This window comes from Eulemur rufifrons, chromosome 8 (genome assembly GCF_041146395.1).
Source record: "Eulemur rufifrons isolate Redbay chromosome 8, OSU_ERuf_1, whole genome shotgun sequence".
Taxonomy (NCBI): Eukaryota; Metazoa; Chordata; class Mammalia; order Primates; family Lemuridae; genus Eulemur; species Eulemur rufifrons.
This window is the reverse complement of record NC_090990.1, coordinates 31,427,849-31,445,651: the sequence shown is the minus strand read 5'-3', so window position 1 is coordinate 31,445,651 and position 17,803 is coordinate 31,427,849. Positions and strand designations below refer to the sequence as shown.

The window sequence follows — 17,803 nt, the reverse complement described above, 5'->3', positions numbered from 1 at the left end:
AAGCTAAACAGAACAGACGTTATGGAGGTACAAATGCACAGCACAGTCATCATGGGCTATAACTCCCCAGTACAATTATCACAGAGGCTTAATCCCCTGTAGCTGCCTTGGTACAGTAATCACAGCAGTATAACTCCCAGGTGCAGACATCATGGAGGTGTAGCCGTCTGGTCCAGACATCACGTGGGTGTACACATAGGGTGCAGACGTCATAAGGGTGTAACTGCCTGATAAGGACCTTATAGGGCTGTAACTGCATTACAGACATTGTGGGGGGGGGTCAGTCCCTGGTACTGACATTAAAGGGGTATGGATCCCCAGTATAGCCATCATGGAGTATAACTCCCCAAACAGACATCCATGTCGTGCAATCTTGGATGAGATTCTGGCTATCGGTGCTAGAGAACACGGGCTTCTAGTAACCCCGCTCCTAACCTGGGGACTCCAGGGACCCCCTGTGTATCTGGGTTGGGGTACCCAGGACACTTTGTTCAGATCTACAAAGTAGGACAAACAAAAGGAGAGACGTTGAAAACAAAGACATTCCCTCCCTAGTGAGCTTCTCCCAATGGTCTATGGACATGGGGACACAGATACGGGAGAGATGAGGAAACACAAGGGACACACACAAACATGACACATTCTCAGGGAAGTCCTCTGGCAACCACACAGCCATCCAAGCCAGGGCCTCTCCCTCACCAGCTCCTGGCATGGGCAAGCTGTCTCCAGCTCTGGGCACAGAGCCTGCTCCTGGTGTCAGGCGGTTCAGGCCACTCCCAGCTCTAGGGCCTCCCTTGTCAGCGCAGAGCAACCCTGGGTCCCCTGGCCTGGCCTTGGGTCTAGACCTTGGCCCTGCACTCACCCCTAGTCTCAGGGTAACCTGTAGGGAGAAGGTGGGAGAGAAACAGGAGGCAGGTCTGCTGCTAGCCTTGCTGCGGTTACAAGGTCGGGAGCCCTGTGACTCCAGTGCAACAGCGCTGAGAGCAGAGCATCCACCCCACCAGCACAGCTGGGTAAGCCTGGGCTTTCAACGCCTGCGATAAAAACAAGGCCGGAGCACTGGGGCACTCAAGCTCGCCTCTGAATTGCACCGTGGACATCAGTTCTGCCAGGCTGACACACTTGGGCAGGAACACAATTACATACCATATGATATTATAGAATATAATTGGACACAATTTTTCCACATTCAGAATGGTTTTAATATATCCTTTTTCTTTGCTACGTCAGTGTAAAGCTGCCAACTGCCCTTTCTTGGGAAGAACTGTCCTTTATTCTCAAATTTTGTCCTTGGTGTTAAAATGTCCTTTCCTGTATGAAATGATGGGGATAGCAGATAGCAGTTGTTTTTTATAATGTCCTTACTTGGCAAAATAAAAAATTGTCAACCCCATGTCTGGCCCCCAAGTACTTTTGGAAATTGTACTGGTTTGTGAAACCAAAGGGCCTGATGATCTCTGCTTGGAGGGAAAAGGAAGAAGCAGGCACTACAACAAGCCACAGATTCGCATACAAACGTCATGGAAAATGTGTGTCACAGAGGCTGTATCACCTCCATAAAGCCCACCCTAACCACTCCTGCCAGCCTCCGTAGGGGCCCAAGGGATCCTGTGACGCCAGAGAGACTGGTGGCGGGGGGGGGGGGGGGGGGGGGGGAGTTCCCCAGCTGGAGAACTGCTGGGATCATTCCTGAGTCCTCGTCATGAATATGCAAACACAGATTGATTTGTTTCCCTTGGGCACATGCTATTATTCACAAATATTAATTAGTCTCCAAATACCACCTGTTCCTACAGCCTCTCCCACCCACTCCTCCCCAGGCCAGGACCCTGGGGCCAGAAACGGACAGCAGCAAAGAAGGGGTACCCAGGGCCCCACAGAGTGGAGAGCCAAGAGGAGAGGCCAGCGCTTGGGCAGCAGGGAGTGCCTGCCACGCCGGGAGAGCTGGGAGCCGTTCATCTTCTAACCGGCAGGCAGCTAACCAAGCCCTTTTGTCATGTCCTGGACAGTTCACCGCGTGGCACTGCAGCAGCGGCCGCGGAGGCGGAAACAGGCCTTGTTACACTTGGGAAGGGAAAACCAACATGTTTCCAACTCTCACCAAACCAACCGCTGGATTATGACAGGAATAAATCAGTCTCAGCCACGACCCCTGCCCCAGGGCAGGAGGGGCTGGCAGGGTAGGGGAGGGCTGCCCTCTCCTCTAGCTGTTAGCCAGAATCTGTGCGCACAGCCAGGAACAGCCCTCGCTCCCATGGCCGGTTTCAGGACTCCCACCACCTAGACTGAGTCCCCCACCCTCTTGCAGCCCCTCAGCTTCTCCATCTCCCTGGGGAGGGGAGCAGGAGATTAGGAGGAGCGTCCCAGAGACTCTGGCAGTGGCAAAGCATCAGCAGAGGCCTAGCTCTGAGGGCAGAAGATCAAAGGGGACCAGTAGAGGCACCTTCCTGCAGCTATAACCCCTAAACTTCCAGGCTCCTTCCTCCATGGGAGTAAGGTCCCCTTGGACTAATGCTCACCAACTTTACTACCTCCAGGCCTCTGCACTTGCTGCTTTCTTTATTGGAAAAAATGCCCTTCTCCTGCCCCCAGCTACTCACTTGCCCTTCACAACTCAGCTCAAGTGGCCCACCACTGTACATCTTCCCCGACTGACCCTCCCCAGCTGTCCAGGTTTACATAGCACAGCGAAAGCAGCAAGAGGTGATGCAGACCAGTGGTTCTCAATTCAGGGTGATTTTAACCACCACGGGACATCAGGCAATGACTGGAGAGACATTTCTGATTGTCAAGCCTGGGGAAGGGGGGGGTGCTACTGGCATCTAGCGAGAAGAAACCAGGCATGCTGCTAGACACCTTATAGTAACAGGCTAGCTCCTGCAACAGAGGATTATCTGGTCCAAAATGTCAATAGTGCTGAGGTGGAGAAACTCCAATATAGACAAGATCTTCTGCCAATTCAGTGTATGGCCTGATTTGGCCACTGCCCCAGAACCCAATCCCCTACGGACACCTGGGCCTTACACCCAGGGAAGCCCCAACCTGGCTTAACTCTTATACCAGCTGGTTTTTGGGCCTCAAGATCTCAGAGCATCTTCTCCCAGCCCCCAAATCAGCCCCACCCTGCCTCCAGAAGTCAGGCCCTACAGCACACCCCATCTCCACCCCACCAGACTTGCCATCAGAAAGTGGACAGACGGCTTCACTTTCAGCTACTTCTGGTGAGACTGGGCTCCCAAGTAGGCCATACCTGTCATCTTCAGATGGACAGGTGAAGGGACACACAGTATCCCTACACCCACCTGCCCCATCTGACCTTTCTAACCTGTGACACAGCCCTTCTGGCTGCCCCCTCTACATAACCCCAGTGCCCATCTCCCCAAGCGCAGGGCCTGAACCCCAGCAGACACCCAAGATATACACATTTCCTTCCCCTGCTTAGGCCAGACCCATCTCTTCCACAGCCTTTTCCATTCAGCCATCTGTCCAGAACTGTTCAGCAGCCAGAGTGATGAAGAGGACAGCCACAGGCTCCGCCTTCAAGAAGCTCACAGAGGGTGAACAGGCCCACCAAACTCCCAGCTCAGGATGGCCCAGCCAGAACTCATCTGCCCTGATCCCACTCCTCCTCCATGGTCCGTAGTCCCAGCGACAGCACCACTCCCACAACCCTGTCATTCAAGCCAGCAAACCCTCCTCACCCCACACACTCAACTCATCCGTAAGTTTGAATGTGCCCTGCCTCCATCCCAACCACCGCCACGTTGGCAAGACCTCATCACCTCCTGCCTCTTCAGGGGGCTTCCTGCCACCATCCAGTCACTCCCTTCCAGCTCCATCCTCACACAGTGCAACCTTTGAGCTCACAAAAATACAAATCTGCACGTTGTGTGCAGTTTTATCCCACAGCAGGCACTCAGACAGCATTCCATGAGTGAGGGAACGGAGGGGCAATGGACAGATGAATGCATGGACACTGCGTCTCTGCTGACTTTCTAATCTCTTCACCTGCAACTCCAGCCCACCTACTCTGTGCTTCTAACAGAAAGAAAGAAGTGGACCTCTGAGAGACAACAGAGACAAGGAGGGATGTGTGCAGATCCTGCAGGTGCCCTATTCTTCCTAGCACAGCTGATACGAACAGTCTTTTCTACAGAAAGGTGGTAGAGCCAGCAGATCCTGGTGTAAGACCCAGGCTGCCACCCGGAAGCTTTTTCACCTACAGCAGCTGACAAGCTGTGTATCATTCCCCACCCCCCCACTGCCACCATCCACTCCAGCCAGAGCCCGGGCTGCCCCGAATGCCCCACATTCGATCCCGCATCATGTCCTGTCCCCTTCACCTCCCTACACAGCACTCAGACCCCTCCCCTGCACACCTATCACCACCTTCCTGGTCCAGGCCTCCATCACCTCTTACACACACACACTAGATCATGTCACACCCCTGCAGACAGCCCTTCCGTGGCTCCCCACTGACCCTGTGTCAAAATCCAAGCTGCTCAGCCTGGCCCCCAGGGCCCCGTTGCACCCCTGCTCCTGGCCACACCTTGGGGAACCCTCACCGGGTCTTTGCTTCCTCACACCAGTCACTCTTGCTGGACGATCAGCACCAAAGGCAGGGCACTGGGGCCTCCGCTCCTTCCTGGACAGAAAAGAAAGGATGAGAAAATATCAAGAATTTCATCACAGCAGAGTATGTACTGCCACAAAAAGACATTCAAAATTTGCTGTTCATCCAGGGAAAAAAAGCAGCTTATGGAACTGTTCGTGCAGGATGATCCTCAGTAAAAATGCCCATCTTTCCACTTCACTCCTGAACTCATTCATTTGGTACTCCCTGAGCACCTACTATGTGCCAGGCATTCTACAGGTACATGGCTGTGAGCAACACAGACCAAGTCCCTGACCTCAGCAGCAGAAGCTGTGTCCAAGCTCCTCAGCACCATCCTACAGCTGAGCAGAGCCAGCCCCTCCTGCCTCTGCAGCCTCCCTGCCCGTGCTCTCCCCCTGCCAGCCACGAGAACTTCCTCTTCTGATCCTCAAATGTGCCAAACTTCTTCCTGTCTCCCAGCCTTGCCCATGCTGTATGCCACCACCTGGGACAGGGTACCTATGTTCTTCTGGCCAATTAGCCCTTGGAGCTCAGATCCAATGGCACTTTCTCAGGGAAGCCTTCCACAATGTCCTAGATTACACGCCTGGACCTTGCCTTGGAGTAGTGACCACAAATGTGATTACTTATTTATGTATTTATACAATTACTGAGTCACTACCATAAGCTCAGTAAGAGCATGGGCCGTGCCTGCCAGCTCATCTCCGCATCCCCAGCGCCCAGCAGAGAGCCTGGCACATAGTAGGTGCTCAGCCAACATATGCTGAATGAGAGTATGAATGCATGAATGAACTGAAAGAAAACAGCACAGTCCGGAAGAACACATCCCAGCACACGTGCCAGTCTTCACAGAGGCTTCCGAAGCAATATTTATTTTTGACTTTCTGCTTCTCTGTAATTTTTTAAATGAAGGTGTGCCCCTGGATGCCTCCTCCACTGGCACACATGCAGCGACAGGGCCCGGCCCCTTCCTTCTAGAACCATTATTGAGCCCCAACCAGCGTGGGCACCGTCCTGGGTGGGGGTAGGGGCCGGATGGGCCCACACCATCTCATCACCACCTCACCACAGCTCAGCTCCTGGGCTCCGCTGCTGCCCACTCAACCCAGCCTGCACCCTGCAGCGGCTTCTCAACCTCACGCCTCCACACGCACAGGGATCCCCACCCCACCCCGCTCTGCCACCTGGCTCCTCTGAAAACGAACACACAGGAAACAAAATGGTCATCAGGAGGACGGGGAACACCCTCACCGACCCCAGACTGACCCTCAACCCTCATCACCAAACTGAGGACCAGCCTCCACACCCGGAAATTGTCCCCACTTGAGACTGACCACGTCTGCCAACATGCGGGAGCCCTCACTGATCAAAGGCCATCCTGACTGACCCAAGATGGGCCTCACCAACCCAGATTCACCCTCACCGACCCTGCCTCCACTGCCCCACCTGCCCCGTCAGAACCCACGGCCCAGGGCCTCAGGATGTCTGCACACTTCCCTCGCCCAGCCCACTGAGTCTCTCCACAACGTTCCCAGTGGCTGCTGCTCCCAGCACACAGGCTGTCAGGCGGGTCTGGCCAGACAAACCAGCTTCCATGTCCTAAACTCAAAGGCCCGTTTGTCTGGAGATGCCCACAGGGGCTCACAGTGCCCAGAGTGAGGCTGTTGGCTACACCATTGCTCAGAGACCCTAGGCAGAGTCAAGGAAGATAATGGGGAAAGTCCCCCAGCCCAGCCAGGCACTGCTGCCACACCCCAGGCCACACCAGGAGCACTGGGCCTCCTGCTTGGAGACCCAGACAGGCCCTACATTGAGTGGGAGCCACACCTGCACCCAAAATGGCCAGAGGCAGGTCCAAGAGCAGACTAAACACTTGCAAAGACCCTGAGGCATGCAGAACAGCACCGGGGCAGGATTCTAGAAAAGCCAGAACAGTACTTTGAACCACAATAGTCTGGGATCAAACTGGCCCTGAAATAACCTAGACGGGCAATCTGATCAAGACTCAGATTCACAAATAGCAGCTCCCAGAACCACTCTAGACTGACGATGGGACGGAACCCAGAACAATCAAGACAACCAGAACAGTGCCAGCACTGACACCTGAAAGGCCAGCTAGAAAGCTACTCAGAGAGGGCCTGACTGGTACAGGACCCAAGTTAGGAATCACACTGCTTGGCACTCGGAAAGGCCCCAGAAGGGGTGAAGTCCATAGTCACGTCCAAGATCAGGTAAGAAGGCCCTTGGCACCAACCCGGGACTGGCCCCTAGTAGGGCTTTTCTGTCATCTGCCAGGTCTGAAACCTAGCCCAGCAATGGAACCAGGAACAAAGTCAAAACACAGACGAGAACAGACACAGCTGCAGGCAGCCCCTGTGGCTGCACCAGAAGAGTCCCCAGAAGCAGCAGCTAAAACACTGCCGAGGAACTAAAACCAGAGTTCTCAGACCCAGAGGTCATGGAAACACAGACACCTGGTGCATCTGAACCTCAGAGGTAGATGCAGGAAGAAAGAACCTCAGCAGATGCCCAGGGCCCAGGCGGGGTGGAAGGAAATGGGGAACTAAACACCCAATGCTGCCCCTTCTCAAAATTCCCTTCTACCCATGCCCAACATGGGGGCTCTTCTGCAGGGCTTCTCCTCTGGTCTTCTCACACCCCCCCACCTGAAGGTCAAATACACCTGAGCAACACACACAATCCCACCGATGACAATGAGGGCCGGGGACTGGGCATCCCCTTTGTTGAGCTCCTCAATCTCCTAACCTCAGCTCAGAACTGCAGCCACTTTAGGGGGCAGGTACCCTAATGCTAGCGGACTAAATTAAAGGCAACCCCAGGTGGTTCTGATGGCAGAGTGGTTTGCACCACCCCCGCTGGTGATTATTACAGTAACAACTGCTACCACTCAGGTAACAGTGCTCACTAGACGCCTGGCCCTGCTCTAAGCACTTCATGCATAGTAACTTGAATCCTCGTAACAACCCTATGAGGCATGAAATTTTATCATACCCATTTGACAAATGAGGAAACTGATTCAGAGCTGGCAAGCTACTTGCTCAAGGTCACACTGCTGTTAAGTAGAGTCGCATCCCAGCAGTTTTAAATCAGAGTCTGCTCTTAACCACTATTTGGGGTTATCCTCTCTCGATGAGCACAACTCTGTGCTCTCTCATATAACTCTTGCTTCTCTTTCTCTGGCCCATATTTCTCTCCCAAACTCTATATCCTTGCACTGAACCCCCTCCCTTCCTCCCCTCCACTGAACCCCAAATGGCTCAAGCACCTCAAAGGCAACATGTCCAACCATGAGCTCATTATGTGTCCCTTAAATCTGCCTCTCTCCCCCAAGTACCTCCCTCAGTGAAGCTTCAGAAGCTCCACGGCCTTCAGCCACTCCCAGGAACCTGGACTCCTTCCCCTTCCTCTCCATCACCCCCACATCCAATAAATCATCCTGTCCTGACAAACGTGCCTTCTAGATGGCTCCATGCCGCCACCCTATCGAAACTATCATATTCTCTCACCTTACTTACCTGCACCCTCCTCCTCATGGGGCATCCTGTCTCCATCCACTTCCCATAGCCATGGAATCATCTTCTGGAAACATAAACCCGACCACAGCACACTCCACGCCCCTAACCAAGCTTTAAATGTTTGGTGTCTCCCCTCTGTATTCTCAGAGCAAAACTACAGGTACTTAACAGGGCATTCAATTTGAGGCCCTCTGTGATCTTCTATATCTCTGAAGAATACTCCAAAACTGACAACACCTCTGAGTCTTTATTCACACTGTTTTTTCCTACTTTAAGTCTTTTCTGCCTTCTTCAACTGGCAAACTCCTACTCATCCTTCCAAACCCAGCCCAAATACCACTTCTTGGTCTCCTCTAGGACTCATCTCACCGTGACCTCTGAACTCTCCCCTGTCTCATGTCTCTCCAACCTTTTAACGTCAGCTCAGAATTGCAGCTGCTTTAGCTGAGCTGATGCCTCAACCACAGCAGCTCCTAAGGGGTGGGCTGCCTCTTCTACAGAGCTGTTAGTCCCAAAGAAAGCAAGGCAGCTTGTCTGAAAGTGCCTAGCCTGGTGTTTGGCACACAGTCAACAATCAATAATCGGTTACTGAATTGCTTTTACATCCCCACGATACAACCTCCTCTACCAGGGACCATGAGCTTCTCCAAGGCAGGTCCCTGGCTAGAAGCTTGGGCCAAGTACATAATAGTGTCAGTCACATGGCAGGTGACTGTCACTGCCTACAATGCACTGTCACACAGTTCCTTTGGATTCTCAAAACAGCACTGGGACCTCGTCTGGCTTGGATTAGCTGCCTCATTTTACAGGGAGTGAAACAGACTCAGGGAGAAAGGGACCTCCTCCAGATATCAGGCTGGAAGTGTGTATCACCACCTCTACTGCAGGAGGTCTGAGTCCCACCTACCGCTGACTGAGGACCCTCAAAACTGATGGGAAAAAGGGTAGAGAGAGCGCAAATTGCCAGGGCTAGTATTTTGTTGAAAGTCAATCCCCAAGAAAATATTTTTAGCCAGTTTACCTTTGCTGCAGTCTACCCTCCCCTGCCAAATTGCTTCACTAGCACCCAAATCCACCCTCATCTCTCAGAAGCCCTATACACCAAGCCAGCCATCACAGAGCACACAAGGCTGGGGAGAGGGGCGGTCAGGAGAGGAAGGAAGGAAGGAGGGAAGGAATTATGTTAAAACAGTTTTCTTGATAAAGGAAAGAAAAGAGGGAAGAGGAAGAGCAATAGGAAAAGAAAACAAAACTGTGAAGACATTTCAAATGATAATGGGGAAATTAATCAAAGTAAAAGTGTGCAAGAAAAGTGCACATACAAGAATGCCCAAGACTGGGTGTGCATATGCACAGGTGTGCTGGGAGAGTATGCAAGCACAGCAGGTTTCTGAGCACTGGCTGGCAGGTGGGCCGGAGGGCGTAGGAGTGAGGGCAAGGAGGCAAGTAAGTATGGAGTGGGCATGAGGGTGGAGGGGTGAGCTGAGTGTGGGGATAAAGCTGAGAAGGTACAAGTGTGCATAGTGTGTGGCCTGTGCCAGGGGCTCAGCGTGGAGGGGCTGTACTTGGGGAGTTACACACCTGCTCCTTCTTGAAGCCCTAGGCTCATTCATATAATCAGTAAAAAACAGGGATTTTCATGCTCCCTGAAGCGAGAGTTAATAAGCAGCTACGCATAGAATTTCCTTAGATTTCCTGTCAGAACTGTCTTCTGGATCCCATCAGATCTCTGACGGCTCCCAAAGGATCCCTGACCAGATCCTTTCCCTTCTCAGGAGACCCCTCACCACTGAGGGTCCCCCCCCAACCGCCACACACGTGCTTTCCCAGGCCTCCCCCGCCAAAACACTTCCCTGCACTCCCAGGTCAGACCTGGCACCAGGTCACTCTGGATCCCAGCCCTTGTGCCTTCAGAAGCCAAAGTGGAGCCTTAGTCATCAACACTCCGCAATCCAGCCTCCCAGGCCCTGCCCTGCGGCCCCCCAGGGGAACCCAGAGTCTCCCCTCCCAGGCGGCCTCCCTCCCACTCCGCAGTTCGGGCAGGTAGTGCTCCCCACCCCCACCCGCTCCAGCGCAGGGGCCCAGCACTGGGGGTGGGGTGAGGAAGAGGAGAAAGGCTAGCCCCTCCCCTCCCAGGGGTGGAAGAACCAGAGGGGCAGCATTCCAGGGAAATGGGGGAAGGGGCCTAGCCGAGGGGGTGCAGAGACACCAAGAGACGGTGAGGCAGAGACAGACCCGGGGAGAGGGAACAGGGAGACCCGGGAAGGGAGAACAAGATGACCCGGGGAGACAGAACGGAGACAGCTGGAGAGACCCTGGGATTGCAAGGGGGTGAGACTGGGAGACAGAGACAGGGAAACAGAGACACCGCGGGAATGAGAGAAAAAAGCCGAGACAGAGACGTGGGCACAGCAAGGGGGACCGGGCACCCGGGACGGGACGAGACGGGACAGGACGGGACGTGGGGCGGCGACTGAGTGAACTTTCGGAGCGGCCCGAGTGGACACGTCCTCAAGGGACAGGTCGCTCTAGGGCCTTCTGGGCGTTGCACCCGGGTGGGGGTGGGTACAGCCCGCCCCGGCCCCTCCCCAGCCCGCGCTCGCGGCTGAGGGGGGTGGGGGACCCCAAACTCGCGCGCGGCGCATCCCGGGACCGCACGTGCGCCGGGCCGCCAGCGAGACGGGGGCGCGTCGGCTGCGGATCCCCCGCCGGCTGGGAGGGGGCGCCGGTGCGGCGGGGGCGGGGGCGCGGCCTGGACCCGCCCGGAACCGGGGGGTGGTGGAGGCCGAGTGCCGCCCCCGGAGCCAGTCCGCGCCGGAGGAGGGGGTGAGGCGGGACCGGTGAGGGGGAGCAAAAACGCGAACGGGAAACTTTGCACTGGGGGGGCGGGCTGCGGCTCAGGTGCGGCGGAGAGAGGGTGAGGGCGAAGAGGGGCGGCGGGGAGCCAGCTAGCCGGCGGCGGTGGGAGCGCGTCTGCAGCGGGGTAAACGCGGGGAGGAGCCGCCGGGCTGGGGCGGGGGGGCTTCGCCGAGGCTGCGGGCGCGGCAGGTGGGGGCGCGGCCCGGCCTAAGCGGCGCCCTCAGCCCCCCGAGACCGCCCCCAGCTCGGCTGGTGGACGCGGGGGGAGGGCGGGGAGAATGGGGTAGGAACGGGCGCCGAGGGAACTGGAGGGGGGCCGTGGGGGTCACTCACCGCCTATCCAGGGGCCGTCGGTCCGCATGTCCACCCCAAGGCGCTGGGGCCGCTGCTCCCGCTCCTCTTCCGCCGCCGCCGCCGCCACCGCCGCGGCCACCTGGTCCCGCTCCCGCCACCGCCGCCCGAGCTGGAGCCGGAGCCGGAGCCCGAGCCGGAGCCGGAGCCGGAGCCGCCGCCTCTGCCGCCGCCGCCGCCACCGCTCCCGCCGCTCCCGCGCCAGCTCCAGCCGCGCGCCCCCGCTCGTGCTCGCGCCCGCGCCCCTGCCCCTGCCGTGCGCGTCCCCGGCGCTGCCCCTCCCCTCGTGCACTCCCGCTCGTAGAGCCGCCGAGCCGCGGAGGCCCAGAGAGGCCACAACCCAACCCCAAGCCTAAACGGACTGGAGCCCCAATATTGAGCCTGAACCCCAATAATGAACATGGACAGACCAAACTCCAATACTAAGTCCAGATCCTTCTCGTGGCTCCCAATCTTAACATGAACCTAATACTACTTTAGGACCCCAATTTCCTCTGCATACAAATCTGAACCTGGTAGTAAGCCCAGCCCCAAACCCAACATTGATTCCAGACCCCTAAATGTGCCCCGAAATCGGCACAAGTGGTAATTTTGATCTGAACCCCTGACTCCAAATACCAATTCTGACCCTAAACCCCTTTATTACTTCTACCTACCCTAAGCTTGATAGTGACACTGGCACCAACCCTGAACATTAAATGGGCCCCTGTACCAATGGTGAGCCCCCAAGCCCTAAACAAACCCTAACGTCCAATAGCTACCTTACTGTGGACCCCAATACTGTCTTTTCTGAACCCCAATCCTTACTGCACTCCCATTCCTCGGTCAATGCCAACACACTCTGAATTGGGATTCTCAGTTCCAGAACTGGGAGTGGATCACCAGAAAAGGACCACTAACACAGATACTGACCTCAAACCCCACCCATCCAGGACCCTAACCTGACCCAACTCTAATAATAATCTTGGAACCCAAGATAGGCTGGCTTTGCAGAAATTCCACACAAGCCCCCTTCATCCTGATACTCACCCTCTATTTCTCTGACCTGGTGTGAGCCCCAACTGAAGGCTAGCCAACACCCCAATGGTGATACCAATTCCAACTGTGAACCTTACATTGGCCCCTGAATTCAACACTTAATAATGCCCCTCAGACGTAACATAAACCTTGGTATTGAGTTTCTGACTCCTCATATGAAACTCAAATGCTGACCCAATAAATTTCTGGGCTAAGCCCGTAACCTACCTGAAGATTTGTTCCAAGTCCTAATGCCTGGGAGGGATTTGGCTGGCTCCAAACCAAAAGCCCCTGCCTCAAGACCCCCTCCCCAACCCCAGTCCCTGCTACCATCACTTAGGAGTCAGCAGAAACCACACCCCACCTCCAGCGCCAGCCAGCGAGGCTTCACCAGGAAGGAAAGGGGACCTCTGCGCTGCTTCAGGTGAGTGAGCAGAAGAGAAGATGGGGTTTCTCTTCTGTGGGGTTTCTCTGGTACCCCTGTGAGTTTGGATTCTGGTGAGAAAGAAACAAGGTTTGAGGATTGTTGAGGCGCCAGGATTCAGGGGTCACAATGGTAATGTGCAGGCCAAGGTTGCCATGGGGTTTAGGGATCTGGGCTGAGGGATCAAGTTCTGGTTATCACCTAATTCACTGCCTGCTTTTGTCCTGGACTTGGATTCACAAACAGTGCTTGTGCGCCCCCTGGTGTGCGAGAAGGGGATGGGCCTGGCTCCAGCGATTCTGGCCAAATGATTTGGTCCGGATGACAAGCAGGTCAAAAATGAATACTCTCAGTGAGGTGGTTTTTCACCATTGGTAATTGTGGTGTACCATGGGGAAGGTATTGCAACTTTTATGCATTTTTAAGCATTTTTGCCCTTTTTTTCAAAACTTTGAGGACTACAGTGGGGGTTCTTTCCTAAATTTAAAAAAGTATAGTTTTCAGCCAATTGTGCCTGCTGATTGCTGACTTATGAAAACAGTGCTTCCCTTTGGCTTCACTGGCCCACAATCTTGTCACTGGCTACGCTTTCTCCAATTCCTTCATCACCTTCTCTGCTCTTCCGGGGCTCTGTCCTAAGCCTCCTCTTGTCTCCTCTCTGCCCCTTTTCCCTGGCCCATCTTGACCACTGCCAGCTGCATGCTGATGAGTTCCAAATCTCCATCTCCAGTCTGGCCTCTCCCCTGAGCTCCAGATCCCTATAACCAAGGGCCTTCTCCATACTGCTCCCTGGATGTCCCTTAAGTAAGCTGAGTTCACACCTCTCCCTCCCCAGATCTGCCCGTCTTCAACTGGGGCACTCCCATCCTCAGCCACTTAGTCACTGGGCCAGAAATGCAGAGGCCTTCTCTCCTGTACCCCTGTCCCGACAGTCATCAGTCCTGCAAACTTTGAAAAATAGAAGGAGACTAGAGACCATGTGGCTCCCTGAGGGACACATGCAGAGACAGTGTCTGACTTTTGGGTTTCAGTCCACATAAAACAAAACTGGTTGTGAGATCTCTTGCACATAGTCACAAAATCATGCCTCTTGAGACTTGCTCTACCTTGGGTGGGTTTCAGTACCTTGGAACCAACTGTACCAGTCTGGAACCACTGCTTCCTCCAGAAAGCCATCCCTGACCCCTGGGCTGGGTTAGGGGCTCGCCACCGCAGCTCGAAGCCTAGGTGTCACCACTGTCTGTATCTGTCTGCCTACCCCACCTACAGACTGTGAGTTCCTTGAAGGCAGAAGGGATAAGTCTGCCTTGTCCACGGTCATATCCCAGTGGCCAGCACAGGGGCCTCACACAACAAATGATGCATATTTGTTGAAGGAATGAAAAGATAGAATTTCCCCTTCTGAGGGAAAAGCTCCGCGACCAAGCCTTAGAGCTTGTCCAGACCCGTAGGCCTGGCATGCGCTGGAGGAGGGGCTTGTGGTGTTTGCTGACTTGAGCTGTGTACCTGCTAGCCTGGCCTTGGTAGGGCTGAAGCTCTGCTAACCCTGTTTTCTCTGCCCAGCACCAGCCTAGTGAGCGCAACACTAGGAAGGCAGGCGAGTCAGGACCCCTCCTCTCCTGCAGCTCAGGTGAGCAGCCCCGCTCACCGCTGTGCTAACCGGGCTCTTGCCTCAAACCCCACGGGGATACAGGGGTCTCAGGATCCCGGTCCACTGGTCTCTAGCCCCTTGCTCACCCATTTTTTGATACCTCATGTGACAAAGTGTTTGCCAAGACAGAGCAGGAGAATTCCTGTGAGCAGCCTGCCCAGATGGAAGCACTCACAGCACTGGGAACTGGACACAAACCCAAGGTGATGAAACCAGAGGCCCAGGCCCTAGGGCTCAGGTGGCCGGGCCTAGGAGAACATGATGCTGTGGGAGGAAAGGAGCCAGGGCTCTGTCCAGATTGTCAAACTGTGAGCACGGGGTCCATGTGGGGCTGCCCTGCTGCCCTGCTCCTGGGCCTGGCGGGGAGGGAAGTCCTTGTGCTCATCTGTGAAGGCCGAGTGGCACCACGTGGTAGCTCTGTGTCTGCTATGTTCCAGCCTCAGGGTGCAGGGTGAGGGGAGGGCCAGATGTCAACTCCCACTCACTGTTCACCCTTTGTTCATGTCCTGGGCCCACTGGACACTCCGCAAATGCATGACGTAAATATATCTCTTAGTTGGTCCAAATCAAATTAAATTCAGCTTGAGTCCCTACCCACCAGATCAGCAGGATTTCCATATCACTCGCAGCTCCTCTCCAGCTCCCGCCAATCGTCCACGTACTCCAGGGGTTTGCACAGCCCCAAAGACGGCCAGTCTGTGCTCCGCTCCCTTGCAGGGAAAGGCTGAAGTATTTTTCAGGCCACTGCTGCTGTTGCAGACATCAGCCATTACCGCCATGGGGCTTCCACTGTTTGTCTCCCACCTGCGGGGCCTCACTTGTCCAGCCTGGTCTTTGGGGAGAGGACCCTCTACTGCCTCCCTCCCAGCCTCTTTCAAGGGGGGCTCTCCCATAGGCCCCCAAAGTTGCAGGCCTTAGTCCTCAGCATTTTCAGTCACACACAGCCACCTTCCTGGGGGCAGGTCAGGGTGGGATGCAGAATGCCTGTTCTGTCCCTCTCCTCCCTCCCAGAGGATCAACTCCCCAGGACACAGTGGTGTTCTCCCACGTAGCAGTCAGAAAGAGCTCAGACCAAGAACTGCAAAACAGCCTGTTTACTTTCTCAAGCATGAAGGGGGAGAAAAAAGGCCAGGCCTTAGGACGCATCTCTTTCATTCCTTCTTGATGACTTCCTATGGGGGTGGGGGGAATGATGCAGGGGTTAATTTCTCAGTAGCACACTCTGCTGATGGCCTCACCTCGTGCTTCTCTGGGAAACAGAAGCCACCATAGGAGGCTGCAAACCCACCCCATCTACTCCATCCTCTCGGCCTCCTTCCTGGTTCCAATGAGGATGTACCCCCCCACCTGACAGGGGCTGGGCCCCACCTGTGCCCCAGCTCCCCCAGGACTTTGCCTCTCCATTCCCTTTGTGTCATTACTATATTGTTCCCATCTGTTCAAGCCCAAGTCTCTCCCATCCTAAAAAAATTTCCTCCCTTGACCCGGTACCCTGCTCCAGAACAGGAGAGACTTGAGCATTTCTCTGCCCTCCTTTCCCCAAGCCCAAGGCTGTTTCTACAGGATGCCTCCATTCTCCCAGCTCCTGCTCATGCCCCGGCCGGCCACAGTTCACCTTGAAATTGCTCTCCAGGTGATGACGGTTCACCTGCGTTTTGCCAAAGCCAAGGGCAGTGCCTCTGTTTTCAGTTTAGTGGCTTTCTCAGGGGGCCTTGCTGCTTCCTGCCATCAGCCTGGGTTGCTTCAGTGCCTGTGCATGCAGACAGCTCCTTGGCCTCTCGTCACAGTGGCCACGTCCTGCAGGCCGCCTGAGCCACTCTTACTGTCACACACTGGGCCTTGTCCTCATCCCAGACTGCACCCCTGCTCCCACCTGGCTCATTCTACCTCACCATTCTGACTCATCAGACTCTCTGCTGTTGACCTCTTTGTGTTCTGCTAATGTATCAGCTCTCTCCTTTCTCCGCTTTCCTACTTGTCCAACTTGGATGCCAAGGCCCAACATTTTAGAAACACTCTTGTCAATACTCTTTTCATTATATCTGTGTGGCAGAAACCCACACTCCAACCAACCCACTTTTCCTCCCTCTCAGATGTGGCCTTGCCACCTTCGTCGTAGAGAGGATTGAAGCCACCAGGCAGGAGCTTCCCCAGCTTCCCACTGGCACGTTCAGGCATCTGCCCTCCTGCTGCACAACGGGAAGCAGCCTCCTCCTGGCTCAGACAGTGCTTCTCCAGCCCTCGATCCCCAGCCCCTCTGCTTCCCAGGCGCCTCGCTCTACCTCCCCAAGCACTGGATCTCAGCCTTGTAACTGCATCCATAACTCCAGCTCCTCTCCCCACCCCTCTCCTCCCCTTCACCACCAACTTCCGCAGAGGAGCGTGCTATTTGCCGTGATGGCACGCCGGCTCACTTCATCCGACACTCCGTCGATCTAGCTTTTACCCCCCATAACTCCCTTGAAACATGATGGTTGTGCTATGACCTCCCTGTCTCAGAATTTGAAGGGCATTTTTTTCCATATTCATCTTGTTAGACCTTTTGATTACTGCATTCTTGAAACACTATCCTCTTTGGCTCCCTTGACCCATCTCTCCTGGTTTGCCTCTTAACTCCTTGGTCTTCTTCTCGGTCTCCTTGGCAGGGTCATCCTCCCTCCCTCACCCATCAAATGCTCCTGTTCCTCAAGGTCCATTCCCTGGGCTTTTCGCCCCCTCACTGTGGACTCTGTCCCTGGTGATCTCATCCTGCCTGCAGCTCCAGTTGCTATCCATCTGCTGATGAGTCACACCTGTATGTCTCCAGGCCAGAGAACCTCTTGTCCCAGCTCCTGGCTTCAAGGAGCTCACCCACTGCCGAGCCCACATCTCTTCCTTGGTGTCTCAAAGGCACCTTGACCCCAGCATGTCCAAGACCTCCCTTGTGACTCTTCACTCCCTGACACCTTTCCAGAGTTCTCTGTCCCAGTCAATGGCACCATTGTCAGCTAATAAGCCCCATCACCAAATCCTGTGGATTTTACCTCCAAGGCATCTCTCTAATCTGCCTCCTCATCAACTCCACTGACACCTCATTGGCCCCCTCTGCAGTGCCTCCTAATTGATCTCACCTGCTCCGCCCTCCTCCCCTCTTATCTCTGTGCTGCAGCCCCAACAGGGGGTCATATCACTCCTCTGTTAAAACCTTCTAGGTCAGGTGTGGTGGCTCATACCACCTAACACTTGGAGAGGCCGAGGAGGGAGGATTGCTTGAGGCCAGGAGTTCGAGATCAGTCTGAGCAGCATAGTGAGACCCCACCTCTACAAAAAGAAAAATTAGCTGGGCGTGGTAGTGCACCCCTGTAGTCCCA

General features: G+C 55.0%; 1 protein-coding gene across 6 annotated transcripts in view; it reads right to left on the bottom strand.

The window, feature by feature from the left end:
• The window catches only part of PTPRF (protein tyrosine phosphatase receptor type F), an 85,200-nt gene extending 73,647 nt beyond the window's left edge, over positions 1 to 11,553 (bottom strand). For 4 of the 6 annotated variants that reach the window (XM_069479810.1, XM_069479811.1, XM_069479813.1 and 1 more), the window contains exons 1-2: positions 11,344 to 11,553; positions 4,566 to 4,645 (exon numbers count right to left, since the gene is read on the bottom strand). The gene's annotated coding sequence lies outside the window, so the exon portion shown is untranslated. Of the gene's footprint in view, positions 1 to 4,565; positions 4,648 to 11,343 lie in introns of those variants that run through there. The other 2 variants (XM_069479808.1, XM_069479812.1) reach the window with 2 other exon arrangements.
• Between the last annotated feature and the right edge of the window lie 6,250 nt (positions 11,554 to 17,803).